At 41.4% G+C, this 16,791-nt stretch overlaps 1 pseudogene across 1 annotated transcript in view; it reads left to right on the top strand.

The window, feature by feature from the left end:
- Positions 1-16,791, top strand: part of LOC308304623 (kin of IRRE-like protein 3) — a 171,280-nt pseudogene that overhangs the window by 723 nt on the left and 153,766 nt on the right. The gene's annotated exons all lie outside the window — the stretch shown is intronic.

Below are 16,791 nucleotides of genomic sequence, written 5' to 3' on the forward strand. Positions count from 1 at the left end.
GGCTGTATGGCAGTGTTTGAAATCGTTCACTTATTACCTACTCCAGTGGTTCTCAACCTGTGAGTGGGGACCCAAAGTGGGGGTCCCCAAATTATTTGGGGGGGTCCCCAGATGATTAACATTGTTTTCTCTCAGTAAACAAACCAACATAAAGTGTATAGAGGGTGTCTGCACATTTCTAAAGTGATAATTAAGGACTTTTTAAAACCTCTAAGTCTAAAATATTAGAGGCAGAAATTGTGAAAATAGCCGATCTACATGCTCACAACGCCTCGCGTTGCGAGGCGTTGTGAGCATGTAGAGCTGCTATTTTCACAATAGAACCGTGTTATACAAAATGTAATGCCTCAACTCTTAGTGCTTGTCAGGGTGGGGGGGTCCCCAGTTAGAATATGATTATTCTGGGCGTCGTGGACTGAAAAGGTTGAAAACCACTGACCTACTCCTCCAAACTCCCCGTTGCACTTATAGAACTGCATACTCACTCCGCCGTAATCTGGAGACTCTTCAGAGTCCACCTCAGCCCTTAGCGCTTGACCCAGATATATGACCGCCTCTGCAGTCGTGGTCAATTGTGTGCTGCTGTTTTTGTTACTGTGTTTCTTGACCACAATGTTACGCCTACAAGCTCACAGTTCAATGTGTCACATTCCTATATTGGGCTTGTGGTTATAATAATACAAGATTTTCCACCGTAATTTTCTTTTTTTTTAATAGCTGATCCCTAAAATCGTGATTGTTGCTGCACAACGTTGTTGTACGTATGTTAAGCATAAAATAGAGCATTTCTTTCTTCAGTAGGATCCTACTTTTCACCTTGCGTTCTGGGAGAAGGTGAGTCCACTATAAAGCATAATAATTATCATTATACAGTCATTGGGACACCACTACAAAATGGCGAACTCATAGGGAGTGATTTCATGTACTGAATGTTTCCTTGTATGTGTCTAAAAGGTTGGTGCTCCATTGAGTTGTAAGCGTTACTTATAGCAAAACTAGCCAATCTACAAGTTCACTATGGTGTCGGTTGCTGACAAGATTGATACGTTTGTGAATCACAAACACAAATCGCAAGCAACGTACTCCACCATACTGCACAGTATAACCTACACATAACAGTACTTTACCAAAGCAATTTCTCTTTTGTGTGTGTGTGTGTGTGTGTGTGTGTGTGTGTGTGTGTGTGTGTGTGTGTGTGTGTGTGTGTGTGTGTGTGTGTGTGTGTGTGTGTGTGTGCGCGCGTGCACATTCTTTTCATGGTTGGTGGAACAAGTAAATGGAGTTAGTGCCATACGAGTTATATGGAGTGCAGAAGCTGTTGCCTTGAATTTGAATTTGCCTGCGGACTTCATATATTGGAATACGGAATAATGCATCGCCGTTCTTCCAAATTACCTCAATCACGAAACCATCAGCCATAGAGAAGAAAAAGGGGAAAAAAAAGTAAATACATATAGAATAGAAAATAAAAACCTCACGCCGTACATTCATTATATAGAATGCTTTCATTTCCTGCATAGAAAAATGGATGCAATGCATGTGAGCGATTGCACACAAATGCTAATTTAGTCTGGTCCTTAAAGGAGAATTCTGTGTTAAATCACTTCCTTACCTTGTTTTCTTGTTATTTAGCCTCCAAAAAATAGGTCCAAGTGTTTTCTTTTGTATTATCCAAAAGCATTATTGTCCATTTCGGCCAAGCCGTGGCAACCTTATACAGTTCACAATGGCAGCCTTGGGCCATAGGCAATTCCGATTATTTACATTGCTTTGAAATCCACTTTTTCGCCTCATATCGGCTCTCTACACACTGTTGTTGTAGCAACAACATTGCACTGCAGGCTTACATCATTGTTGTGAATTGTCCGTAAAACGATTCGGTCACGTTCTAAATCTCGTCTCGCGAGACTTCAGAAGAATCCTATTCTGAAGTCTCGCGAGACGAGATTTAGAACGTGACCGAATCGTTTTACGGCAGATCTCAACAATATTACCATGGAGTAACTTATGCATGTTAGCTCATCGGTGTGATTATAAGCAGCCAAGAAGTACAGAAAATTTAGGAGCGATGTAAATATAAGCAGAATTGCCTATGGCCACAGGCTGCCGTCGTGAACTGCATAAGGTTGCCGCGGCTCGGGCCGAAATGGACAACAATGCTTTTTTTTATTTAAAAAAAACACCTGGACCTATTTTTTGGAGGCTAAATAACAAGAAAGCGATTTACCACAGAATTCTCCAAGCACTTCCGTCGTAAACAAGACCGTAAAAGGACTTATTTGGTATGTTCCTTTTGGGCTGGGAGTTTAACTGTACTTGTACTCTTCTCCGCTGTTGTCTAATAAAATATTCAATCAATCAATCAAGTCTTAAAGAACATGGAGGCCTTTGCTGGCTCAGAAGATAGATGGAGGTTGTGTTACCAGATTACCACAGTCCCCCAAAACAGTGGAGTTAAGTAACTACAGTATTTACTCAAATACTGTATTTAAGTACAGTTGTGTTTTATGGAGTAATTACAATGTTCAATACGTTTACATCTACTCCAACTATCTCACAGGCAAATATTGTACCTTAACTCCACTACAATATTTGAAAACTTTAGTTACTAGCAGATACTTTGTAGATTTTGATTATTATTACAAAACATACATTAACCACTTCAGCACTACATTTCGGCCATTTGAAAATAGCCGATCTACTGCTCTTGTGAGCTTATAGATCTGCTATTTTCAAAAGCTGTTTTATACATTTGAAAACATATTCCCCACATGACTTTCGGTCTTGAAGTACATTTTGAGATACCAATACTTTTGTATGTTTACTCAAATACATTTAGACCATACTGTTGCTTGTAACAGGGTATTTAAACATTGCAGTATTGATACTTTTACTTAAAGGGGAAGACCACCCATTTTCAATATTGAACTAATATGACTTAGAGGAGTTGTGTGGAAATAGTAAAAAAGTTCCCCCCCTTCTGTGTTGCCTAGAACTGGAGGATTGATTTGGGGTTTGTATTGTAAAGTACAACGGTGTGATGCCATCAAGTTGTACTTGACAATACAAACCCCAAAATCAATCTTCCAGTTCTATGCTACACAGAAGAGGGGGAACCTTTTTTCTATTTCCACACAAATCCTCTAAGCCAGGGGTCTTCAACGTTTTCAGGCCAGGGACCCCTTAGTTGAGAGAGAGATGAAGCAGGGACCCCCTCAACCGGTTCATAGATTCCATATAGTTTCATCGTTTGACAGCACAATCATCAGTGTATTTTGGAATCATGTCAATTTGTGTCTTCAGATATTTAACCACTTGAACCGTCAAAACTATGTATTTAGTCTGTTCTTTTTCTCCTCTACACCAAAGCTCTTTGCCGAAAATAGCAGATCTACAAGCTCACAACACCTCGCAGCGCGAGGCGTTAAAGTTCTTAGAATATGGACGCTAGGGTTCAAGTGGTTAATGTAAAAAAGGAGGAAAAAAAGTTTCTATTAGTCAAAGATTTTGGAGGACCCCCTGTAGTAACTCTGGGGACCCCCTAGGGGTCCCGGACCCCCTGTTGAAGACCCCTGCTCTAAGGTATATTAATGACATGGTTCAATATTGAAAATGGGTGGTCTTCCCCTTTAAGTAAAACATGTGAGTATTCTTTCCACCACTGCCCCAAAAGCTGTCTTGGCTGAGAGTTGTCCAATTGATTGCAAGTGTTCCATTGACGTGAGGCACAGGCCCAGTGGTCTGACCTCATCGTCAAGTATACTGTCCCACCCCACAGCCCGGCCACTCATCCTATTGCTAGAGCAGTAAATGTTAGTGCTTGTCCCACTAGACGCAGAACTTACCTCTGATAAGAGACATAAAGCTCTATTGTTCCTGTTCTTCCTCCCTCCCACAAATAGCTGTCCTTCACCGCCCGTTTTGACAGAAACCATATTTCACTCCGAATGGCACAGCCCTGGCTGCAAACATGTTGCTGTCGGGTGGAAACCTTGTAGGCCTATATGTCCCAAACTGACTTTTCAGAAAATGGAATTATTATTTAGTCACAAGCTTTTATTAATACTATTTCATTCAATATTTGCCAAACCTACAGAGAGACAAACACTTTAATTCAGGGGTCTTCAACGTTTTCAGGCCAAGGACCCCTTAGTTGAGAGAGAGATGAAGCAGGGGACCCCCACAACCTTTTCATAGATTCCATCAGTGTATTTTGGATTCACGTCAATGTGTGTTTTCAGATATTTAACCACTTGAGCCGTCATTACCTAATAAACTTGACCTTTTACTCTGTACTTAGTCTGCTCTGTTTCCCCTCTACACCAAACCTCTTTGGTTTGTTGTTTATATAAAAAGGATTGGAAGATTTGGAGGACACCCTGTTGTAACTCTGAGGACCCCCTAGGGGTCCCGGACCCCCTGTTGATGACCCCTGCTTTGATTAAATCCTCTTCAAAAAATAGCAAAAATAGTAGATCTACTAGCTCAGAACACACTGCATTGCTACATGTTGTGCGCCAGTAGATCGGCTATTATAGTGCTACTTTTGTGTGAGTAAGGCATTCATTTACGGGGAAAAAAAAAAATATAAGATTTCTCCCCGACAAACAATGTACTATAATTTACTCTTCTCCTCAACACTTTTTCTTTTCTTTTCTTTTTTTGGCAGGCTTTGAATGTTCCCCATGTTTATTTTTGAAGGTGTGAGTAATTCTTTGCAGTGTGTGTCATGGTAAGATTGAGAAGTATGATATTGGCCGGTCACCACTCATGCGCAGGTAAGCGTGACAACAGCCATACTTGGTGACAATGGCAAGTTGATATATCGCCGAGGGTGCTACATGTGACCTTTATATTTTCACTGTCAGGCGGAAACCTTGTATGTCCACCAGAACCTGTGCTCCAGTGTGTGTCCCAAGCTCTTGTTAAAACCCATTCAGGCCTAGAATTATTGAATGCTTTAACCAGTGAAAAATAGCAGATATACAAGCTCACAGCGCGGCACCGAGTGCCGCGCTGCGAGCTTGTAGATCTGCTATTTTTGAAAAAAGTCGTGAAAATGTGTGCAGATCTTTGAATATATGTATTTTCAAAGCGAACGTTTGTAACTCAAATTTTGCTTCTGGGGGGGTCCCTGGAACTAAATATTTTGAGATGGGGGTCCGTGGCCAAATACATATAATGTTGGGGGTCCTTCACATGAAAAGGTTAGAGAACCACTGACATAGTAGTCTCTCAAGAACAGACTAACTGAGCTCCAGTTATGTGAAAAGGACCTTTTCTTTGACGATGGCCAGCCAGATTGCTGACATACTGTAGAAACATAGGTTTTTCTAAAAACCTTAGAAGGATTAAAAAGACACTTATAGAATAGAAATAAAAATTTTCATGATTTTTCAAAAATAGCAGATCTACAAGCTCGCAGCGCGGCACTCGGTGCCGCGCTGTGAGCTTGTATTTCTGCTATTTTTCAATAGTTAAAGCATAATATAATGATACACAATAATGTGTACCCGTTCTAAATGGGTAATCATCATTATAAAACCCACACACAAAATACTTTCACTTTTACTTTCAAAATGTTCAAAAATAGCAACAATTAGTAGATCCAAAAGTTTACAAACGCATGGCATCGCCTTGTGAGTTTGTAGATCAGTAATTTCTGCTACAGTATAGGCTAGGGATATTTCACTTAAAAACTTTGCGTCATTTTATCGTCTACTCAGGCTTTTGGGACCACCTGGGACAGTTTTTAAGTTGCTTGATCCAGTATTTAGACTCCATTTTAACCATGCTAGATTCACCGAAAACACCTGTCCTTGGTTCTGGTGACTCATTCTGTCCTCCTAATACGTGAGAGGGCAGTGTTTTTCTTTTTCTTTTTTCTTTTTTCAATTACTTTTTCATTCGTTTTTTTTATATATTTTTGGGAAAATGGAAAATAGCCAATCAGGAGGGAATATGGGAAATGGGACAGATCCATGTTGATGACATGACTTTAGAGATACTGTGTACCACTTTGTGTGATTTTAGGGCAAAATCCGTTGGAGCAGTGTCCAAAAATGTGTTTTGCAAAAATCGGCCTGATGGTGGTGCCATGCGAGATATCAGGGATGGAGGATTTCCAGCCAAGGAGTGTGTGTGTGTGCAAAGTTTGGCAAGGATAGGGGCAATGGTGATAGAGATAAGAGTAGTGCCTGACGGTCGCAATACAAATCATTAATAACATTGTTAATCAAAATGACTTTTTTTAAAGTGAAATATCCCTCTAATTCACCCCCCCAAAAATACAATAAAAACATAAAACGTATTAGAATTGAGATACGAGGTTTCTTCCCCTCTCCTCTGTGGTGCTGCTTGAGAGCGCCAGGTCTGATAACATCCTTCTGCAGGTCATCAGCAGACATTTGCCATATCAATCAGAGAGACAGACATGACAGGGTTCTGCTCGTGACTTCATCATGCGTCACACAGGCGGTTCTGGATGGATGTGTGTGTACAAGGCTGCATGCTCCCTCACACTCCTTCCACACCAGTCTATCGTCACTGTCGGGCAGAAACCTCGTATCTCCAAGTTTCAAATGTGTAGGTTCTTTGTTAAAGCAGAGCCCTGCTTCATCATACAAGACCGTCGCACAAAACTAGTGAAAACAGCCGATCTACAAGCACACAACGCCTCGCGGTGCGAGGCGTTGTGTGCTTGTAGATCGGCTGTTTTCACTAGTTTAGTTAATTTTTTAGATGATAAATACCAAACGAATGGTTTTGGACATACAAGTTTTCCACCCGACAACGATGATATATTACAGACATTGATGCCCAACCTGTGGAACAGGACCCCACTGGTGGGCGGTGAGTGTATTGCAAGTGGGCCCCCAAACAGTTGGCAAAACACTGCGATTGTATCGATGATATGACATTAATGTTTAAAGTTAAAGGACAACTTTTTTTTTTTACAACAAGGGTTCATATTTTAGATTGTAATTATAGAAAAGAAAAGATGAGTGTTAAAATGTTTTCATTTTCTTTCCATCGTTTATCAATTTTAGCGATTTAGATTTCAGCATGTGTACAGGTGGCTAAAATGTATTTTTAGACTAATAAGCTGGCGATTTCTTTATTACTATTTACACTACTAGCCCCCATAAGTCACATTTGCCCATGAAAGATTGCAGTGCATCTTGGGAATGGGCTTATTGTGTCTAAAAATACCTATTTAGCCACTTGTACGCATGGCCCCACCCACTGAAATCGAAATAATTAAAATCACTAAAACGATAGAAAGCAGTAAATGTAAAATAAAAATCATATTCTTTTCTTTGAAGAATGAAATTTCATTTTGATACAGAAAGAATAGGAACTTAAAGTATTCTACAGGACGTTAGTTCCATTGATCCAAGCTGGAACACAATCGATTGTTTGATTATTGAAATAAACACGCTCTGAACATGCACACGGCCAACGTACCCATCTGACAACCTAATGTTGCCCTGCCGTGTTAAGTGGTCAGATGGGTGGCCCGCAAACGCTGTAGAGCAGGGGTCTTCAACGTTTTCAGGCCAAGGACCCCTTAGTTGAGAGAGAGATGAAGCAGGGACCCCCACAACCTGTTCATAGATTCCATGTAGTTTCATCTTTTGACAGCACAATCATCAGTGTATTTTGGATTCATGTCAATTTGTGTTATCAGATATTTAACCACTTGAACCGTCAATACTTGTAAAACTTGACCTTTCACTCTGTTCTTAGTCTGCTCTTTTCCCCTCTACACCAACGCCTCGCGCTGCGAGGCGTTGTGAGCTTGTAGATCGGCTATTTTTGGTTAATATAAAAAAGGAGAAAAAAAGTTTCTATCATTCAAAGATTTGGAGGACCCCCTGTAGTAACTCTGGGGACCCCCTGTTGAAGACCCCTGCTGTAGAGGTTTTCAAGTGGGCCCTGATACAGATAAGGTTGAGAACCTGTTGTTTTACTACAAACTCACCTAGCCTAATACTTCACTACAGGGGAAAATATGGAACAGGGATTGAGCAGGTCATAAAGAGAAACTGTGTGAAATCAGAATGGCAGCCGTGCAACTCGTGAAATACATTTATTTTACATGTATGTTTTCCTCATTGACTCATTAACAAGGGACTTCATAAGTCATTAGGGGCATCGCACATTATATAAACTAGAAGCTGGGGCGGCCCAGCGTCTAGTCGGCGACCTGGCCAACTCGAGAACTATGTAAATAGGGAATGAATGCCCCGCCCTTTAATGCAAACCCCATTATACCTGTTGTCATAGGACCCGTTTTGACCATCTGTTTGCCTGTGTCCATTTATGCCCATATATGGAGATATCTGTTATCTGTCTGTCTGTCTGTCAGTGTCCATTTTATGTCCATATATGGAGATCACTGCAGATATAGTTCTGGGTCCATTTTATGCCCATATATGGAGATATCTGTCTATTTGCGTCCATTTCATGCCCATATATGGAGATCTCTGTATCTGTCTGTCTGTGTCCCTTTATGCCCGTATATGGAGATCTTTGTGATTCTGCGTAAATTTTATGCCCATATATGCCATTTGCGTCCATTTTATGCCCATTTATGGAGATCTCTGTATCCGTCTGTCTGTGTCCCTTTATGCCCGTATATGGAGATCTTTGTGATTCTGCGTCCATTTTATGCCCATATATGCTATATATGGAGATATTCAGAGATTTTTTGTTGACTCATGTGGCGTACGTGATGTCAGAGCCTTTTATGAAGTGATGTCACAATGAGTCAGAGCTTTCGCCGATTTCCTCCGGAACAGCCTGATGTCAACAATCAACCCCGCATAAGGAGATTCCGAACGTTTCGCGCCGGTTCGGGAAAACCACGCGTCGGGTCGGGTCGAGACCCGGCACTGCACTCCGTGCCGCGGCGGGGAACGCGCGTGCCGAATCTGAAGCCGGTGGGACGAACGGTTCTCGAGATAAGCGGATTACAGACAGACACACAGACAGACAGACAGACACGCAGAGACTTCTAGCATTTATAGATAGATTAAGGGGCCATGGAGGATGGCCTTCACTTAATAATTGCTGGCTTGGGTTGTGTTTTGATCAGATACAATTGCTGCTAGACATTTTCTTTATTCTCTCATTTTCTCAAATTCTTTAATTAAAAGAAAAATGCCATTATTTTAGCACTTAATTGCGATGAAGTCTAAGTGGCTAGTTAATAGAACAAAAGTAATTACATGATTTTACAAGCTTTGTTCTGTCTTCAAACAACAAATGATATTCCCCACACACGGTATTGTGCGGCACAGCTACTGTAGGTGCTATGGTACAATGAACTGTGACTGGTAGTATGAACTTTACCTGCAATGCTTGAGTAGTATTGACTCAACACTCAAGCATTGTTGACACAGTATCCCGTATGAAAAGGTTAAGAGGTATATTTTGTGGTTTTTCTTTTATGAATAAAGAGAAAAGTCAACAGGCCTAATGCAGTGGTACTCAACCTTGTTCTGGATCAGGGCCTACTTAACATTCATGTGCATGTTCAGAGCATGTTCATTTGATGATCACTCAATCCATCGTGTTCCGGCTTGGATCAGTGGAACAATACCATGATAATATTAATGTTGTATTATCATTAATTTAAAATCAAAGTGTTTTGCCATTAATTTGGGGGCCCACTTCCATTATCATAGTGGCCCACAAGTGGGCCCTTTGAAAACCACTGGCCTAATGATTAAGGAAAACGGACTCATGATGAAGACTGTGTGCCACAACGCATACTGTAGGTGTATGCAATATGTATTGTTTTAATTCTTACCATGCATTAGCCGTACCAATAAAAGCTTTTTAATTTTCCCACAAGAGTGCCTTGGAGTGCTCATGTCTTGGATTATGGGGAATAGTGAGTGCCTTTTAATGCCTTTTCTTTTAAAATAAGTGCATAGCATAGAACTGCAAGACAGATATTTCTGCTATCTTCTTCAGTTTTAAATAAAACATCAGAAGAGAGGCAGCAGATATGGATCTCTGAGATTTACAAGACGCCCAGCTGTGTACCCAATACATAGAAGTACATGTTATGACAGGCCGTCCAACCTTTAAAAATAATGATGAAATTACACGACCAATTGAGTCTCTGGATGGAAACAGAATTGCCCTTTTGTATCTCTCGGAATCGCAGTGTTCAAGGATGTTGCGCTGACTTGTTTTTCTTCTCTTAAACAAATTAAGCAATTTCAATTTCAAAGTAAGTGGTAGACCATAATTGATGCAGAATGCTGCTCCGTGGAGACAACGGGGGGATCATAACAGAGATGGGTTTTCGCTGCGAATCTCATGGGCTGAGATGAGTTTTTCCTCCACTCATCTCCTTTGGCAATCAATCTCAACCTGCGCACGTCCCCACATACAATATATCAATTACTTCTGCTCAGCGACAGTAAAACTTCTGTGTTGAGAAGGAATAATGGAAAAGGACTTGAAGCATTCAACAGCTCTCCCTCTGTCCCTCCCTCCCTCCCTCTCCCTCTCTCCATCCAGTGGTGTCGGTTCAGAAAAAGCTAAGGTATGGCAACATGACTGGTCGTGCGTGCAAGACACCAGTCATGTTGCCATACCTTAGCAACAGGCATGATACATTTATTTTAAGAAGTACATTTTATTTCCACCCCGTTTCTACGGTTTCTTGGACTGGATATGGCAGCCTGGAACGGTTGTTCAAGTGCAGCTAAACTTGACATGTTAGTAAACGTGCCACAATTAACAATAATGAATTGCTCCTGTGTAGCTGACCTGCGGAACCTGGGAATATAACATTTTGTCAAGATGGGAAGAATACAAGTGTGGAGAATTTAATTATAATACCTTGTTAACACATTGACCGCCATTTTAACATACCTCCGTACTCCCACCTGCCATTCGTCTCCATAGACTTCCATGTAATTGGGTGTGCACGGATCATGCACACCCATGCCTAGATAATGCACCACGTGTGTTCACATTGCTCACAGCTTTCAAACAAAAAAATCCGAATGGAAATCCGTTCAGGCATTCATGAGATAACAGCCACTATGTTTAACAAAGATGGCTGCCAAAATGGCTGCCATGCTTGAAAGATGGGGTTGCTATGGGGGTTAAACATGCAATTTCGCGATTGCTATCATGCCTACTCCATTTTTGGGGGTCAAAAAAAAATTGATTTTTTTTTTTTTTTTTTTTTTTTTTAATTCTCGGGACTATCGGGCCTGGCGGGGAAAGACATTGGAATAATCTCGGGACTATCGGGCCTGGCAGGGAATGAGTTAAAGTGACCATTTTGTTACATTTTGCATTTGTAGTTATTTTACTGTGATTTACCAACATAATAACCAGCACAGATAGACAAAGAGACATTCATGGATTTATATTTAAAAGTAACTTTTATTTTCCCCCCTGGACCCAGGGTATGGCAGCTGCATACCCCTGCCATACCCAATTGACGCCCCTGTCTCCATCTCTCTCTCTCTCTCTCTCCCTCTCTCTCCATCTCTCTCCCTCTCTCTCTCTCTCCATCTCTCTCTCTCTCTCTCCACACTATGTGAGCACAGTAAACCTCAGACTTCACACAGCAATAAAGACAGGTGCGCAGGGAAGCTGCAATGCTGCAGCACACACACAACGGGCCACGCAAGCAGCAATGGGGTTCAGTGCAAAGGAGGCCACATTAAAATTCTCTCATTGCAAAAGTATACACAGGGTGGTGTGTGCTTTCATCTGGAGACGTTTGGAATGTGAAATTTGGTTTTTGATTGCTACTATTTGGGTTTATGTGCATCCCAGCCTTCTGCACCCACACCAGCGCATCATGTGTACATGTACCGTAGCCTATATGCGCACGCACAAGCTAGTGTCCGTTTGCAAGCGTGTGTCCACACACACACGCGCGCGCGCACACACACACCTCCTCCTTTGTTCTATGCCTCAGGCTGTGCTTGCATGGCTTTTGTTCGCATAGAAAAAGGATCAATCCATGAATCAAAGATCGTCAAGATCCATTTTTCCATTTATTTTTTTTACGCTCAACCCTTGTCAACGCCAGGCAAGACACATTTATTTTCCAACGCGGGGAGCGGAGAAACTCAAGAGAGCTGAAAGGAAGGACAATTTTCCACATTGTGTCTCTCTCTTTTTTCTTTTTTTCTTCTCAAAGCCCACACTGTTATCTATCAAGGACTGCCTGCGACATACAGTTGTGAACAATTTCATTTTTCACAGGGAGACCCAAGGGAGTCGGCACACAATTTTTTGTGTTTGTTACACTGCAAAAAAATATATATATATATTTCTATTCTTTTATCACTCTTTACAGAAGATTAGAAGGACTGGGTTGGTTATTCTACCTCAACATGTTTCCGTTTAGCAGTCAGGAGAGAGTCGAGGGCTAAATCTTCAGTAAACATTTCACAGCACTAGAGTGCTCGGGGACTATTACAATTCACTGTAATAATTATATTATGTACGCTAGATTAATTCAAAGCCAATTTGGTTTTGTTTCCTTTCTCGGAGGTAGACTTTGATTCTCATCTCACAATTACAAATAAAAGAGGAAGGATTAAAATCGGGGTAGCATCTTTGTCATCTTTGGCTATTCAAAAATAGCTATGAGACAAGCTCACAGCGCGCCACTTTGGAGCGCTATGAGCTTGTAGATCTGCTATTTTAGAAAAATCATAGAAAATGTGTGCAAATCTTGGAATATATAATTAGGCTATGCTACATTTTTAACTCGGATCTTTGTTTCTGGGGGTCCCTGGAACAAAATATTTTGAGATTATTGTCCATGGGGGGCCTTAACATAAAAAAAGTTTGAGAACCACTAATAGCAACCTGGTTTTCAGAAAACTGTTAGAGAACTACTGTCTAATCTCAACCTGGCACTAGAGCTCACTTTAAGAGGCGCTTTGAAACATAATGTTATGTAAACATTTTCTTAGCATCTCTGTGTAAGCGATAGTTGCAAAACAGCATTGACCTTTTTTTGGATGTATTTTCTGTGGTTTACTCCTTGGAATCCCAAATGAAATGTAGTCTTATGTGTAAATGAACAGAAACTCAAGTACTCAACAGTCGCTCAGTCAACATAATATGAAATAGAGAGAGTTACTGGTAAACATATGAAACAAGCTTGGGTATTAAAACAAAGATCCAGATAGTTACTTGTAAAATGGTGATTGATCAATCAGTGATATACCAATAATAAATTACTTTGGCCATATCAGATACTACTAGTAAGACGCCTCAGGGCGAGGTCATGCCAACTCTTGGCCATCTGGCCAGTGATGTATATCGGACCAGTTACCCATATATGGAGACCCCTGGTACCCATATATGGAGATCCATGTACTTTATATGGTACATCCCTTTTATGCCAATTGCCCATACATGGAGATCCCTGTCTGAACCAGCCACACAGATATGGGCTGTCCTCCTCCATATATGGGCATTCCCATACGAAGTCCTGTTAGATATGGGCTTAATAATGATGACATCAGGGATTTCCATTTAAGGGCATTAAAGGGATTCTGTTAGAGTGGTTCCCATCACAACATACAATCCCTTTTATGCCCATACATGGAGATCCCTATCTGAACCAGCCACACAGATATATGGGCCATGTCTTGGCCATCTGGCCAGTGATATCGATGACATCAGAGATCTTCATATAATATATGAAGATCCCTGATGTCATTGATATATTATGCCCTTATTTTGGGCATAAAAGGGATTCTGGGGAATACCCATACATGGACTTTTACATAGGTGATGTCACCTGTGATATCACCTGTGATGTGTCAGGGGAACCACAGTGTCAGGCGTGACCTTCAGAGATACACGGATACGTGGACAAGATGTGCCGGTTTTCATAGTAAACTTGCAACCTACAGTATGGTCGCAAAAATATCCATGTGTTTTAACCTTTGAATTGGAAACAAAAGAACAGTGATTTCTATGCTCGACGGTTACATTGGGATAAATGCACTTAAGCGTTGCATACAATGTCGTGTAATGAAAACAGAAGCACGTATACAGTGCTGCAGCTTGGCTCTCCTGTGTGTTCCTTATGACATCGGTGCTTCTCTGTGCAGCTCTGTGATGGAATCGCAGTCTGCTAACCATAATGAGACTAAATCGCTCTCAGCACTCTTTTGCTAAATTGCTGAAGCTGTTTAAGGAACACATTTCCATCTCCCCAGTAGCCCTCTCACAGACCACTGCAGTATAAAACTGCCAAATGCCCCCCTTGTCTAAGTCTTCTTGGCAGAATCGAGGGCTCCTTATAAGCTTAATTGCATTTCAGTAACTCCGCGAGCCAATGGGAGAATTGATTCCCCCGTCAATGACTTGCAAATTGAGCAAGCAAACATCATGCAGGGAGCAGTGTTGATCTAGAGATAAGATGTGTATCAAGCCGAGGGAAGATCTGTCGGTTTGTCCTTCAATTCCGCGAGCATATCCACTCTAAGGATTCTTTATAATCTTTATAATGTACCTTTGAGTTCACTTTAGTTATTGTTACAATTATTACAATATGTGCCCATGGATCAATGTGAACTAAGGACATGTTAATAGTCATTGAATAAAGCAAATGATGGTATAATGTTTCTCAAGCCTATAAACCAGGGGTCTTCAATGTTTTCAGGCCAAGGACCCCTTAGTCGAGAGAGAGATGAAGCAGGGACCCCCCAACACCCATAGATTCCATATATAGTTTCATCGTTTGACAGCACAATCATCAGTGTATTTTGGGTTCATGTAAATTTGTGTTTACACTACAGATATTTAACCACTTGAACTGTCAATACTTAATAAAGTGACCTTTCACTCTGTACTTAGTCTGCTCTTTTCCTCCTCTACACCAAAGCCCGTTGCCGAAAATAGCCGATCTACAAGCTCACAACGCCTCGCGCCGCGAGGCGTTGTGAGCTTGTAGATCGGCTATTTTCGGCAAAAGTTCTCAGAATATGAAGCGTCAGCGTTAGTTTATGCAGGACATGGGAGTCAAGTGCTGCTCGGCTGTAGTCAGTTGTCAGTCAGCTCTGTTCTCATACCTCATTAACATATCTGCTGGTCATTATGTCACATGACTGCCATACTCCAATCAAAGCTCTCGTCAGTAGGGGAGGCTCCTTTAAATAGAGCTTGCTTCTCTTCCAATGCTTGGTTCCGGAGCTTCGGGATCATTTGCTGCTTACCTCCACCACCCCAGCCTCCACCTTTGCACGATCAGTCTGGCTAAATACTTGTGATTGTCTGATTAAGTTACATGTCAATGTAAAGTACTGTGATCTTGAGTTTCATGTCAATGTTGTTAAACTCAATACTGTGATTTTGACTAAGTTCATGTCAATGTTGTTAAGCTCAATACTGTGATCTGATTATGTTACATACTATGATCTGATTATGTTACATGTCATGGTTATTGCTTTGCTATTCTATCCCTATGGGGGTATTGCTGCGTTCCCTGATTTTGCTTAGCATGCTCAGAAATGCCTGCACAAAATTCAGGGAGCATCTCCGATCGCGGAGCCCTTCAAACGCCAAAATTAACTGTATTCCATTTATGCAATAAATGGTTAAATCTGCTTTACCTGTATTCAGTTTATGCAATAAATGGTTAAATCTTCTTGACGTGAATGTTCGTGCCTAAAATGGACGTTAGGGTTCCAGTGGTTAATATAAAAAAGGAGACACACAAACATTTGGAGGACCCCCTGTAGTAACTCTGAGGACCCCGGACCCCCTGTTGAAGACCCCTGCTATAAACATTGTTAGACTCCTGCAAATACAGTATTTTGAGTGAGCTGTTTTGCTTGGTGTTATTCAGGTGTTATTCCTAAATTGCACATACTGTATATAAAGGGCCACCAAGTCAAGAGAGATTCCAGGCTGGCAGTTTGCGTCTGAGCCAAGAGTCCATGCGATATCGACAACTTGGATTTTAGGGGGTATTATCGAGCGACCCCTGGCAAATAGGGAAAATAACAAGGCGAAAATATTGTCAAAGAGCTATGTTTATTTGTTTTGGTTTGACTGAGACTGTCCTCTCCCACTGAGAGACTGGGAGATGTAATGATGAGCTGCATTTGTTCTGTTCAGTTTCCCATTAGTGCTCGCCATGCTGTGCACACACACACACTGTTGAGAAGGCACAGCAGAGCACCAGGTTAGATTGTCACAATATATTGCACCCTGTGGATCTATCCAGACTCCATTTGTTGAAAGCCTACACAGATGTAAATATCTAGATGTATAGATTGTTCCCTCTTAAGCCCCTGTTGCAGCATTGTTTGCTGCTTCCTCGCTTACCGCAATCTCCCCCCTGTTTGTGTGCACAACTTCTGTATCCGCAGCTTCCGAGATCCCTGGATTATTGAGAATGATGAGCGCAGAGGAGCTAAACCCCACATTGTGTCGGAGTGAACGCATGCAAGGATGCTAATGGCGGCAATGGCAAATTTGCGCTACAGTTTATCAGAGATCGGAGTTGGAAGTAAATAGATTTATTTTTGTTTTGGCTCATAAATATAGGACCGCCGAAACACATTTCGTAAAACGCGGCCCTGTTTACAGAAATTGTGTTTCGGCAATGATTGAAAGATTGACTATTAATGTTCCCAGTTATTCGTCCTTGATTTCTTTCAAGAGCCCAAAACCTCCCATCACAACATTCTCACACACCTGGCATGTGTTTATCTTTTCAAAGTTTGGTGCAAGGGAAATCAACAGTTCTCTCAGCCCAGATTCCGTCATTTG

This window comes from Nannobrachium achirus (genome assembly GCF_963921795.1).
Source record: "Nannobrachium achirus genome assembly, chromosome: 19".
Taxonomy (NCBI): Eukaryota; Metazoa; Chordata; class Actinopteri; order Myctophiformes; family Myctophidae; genus Nannobrachium; species Nannobrachium achirus.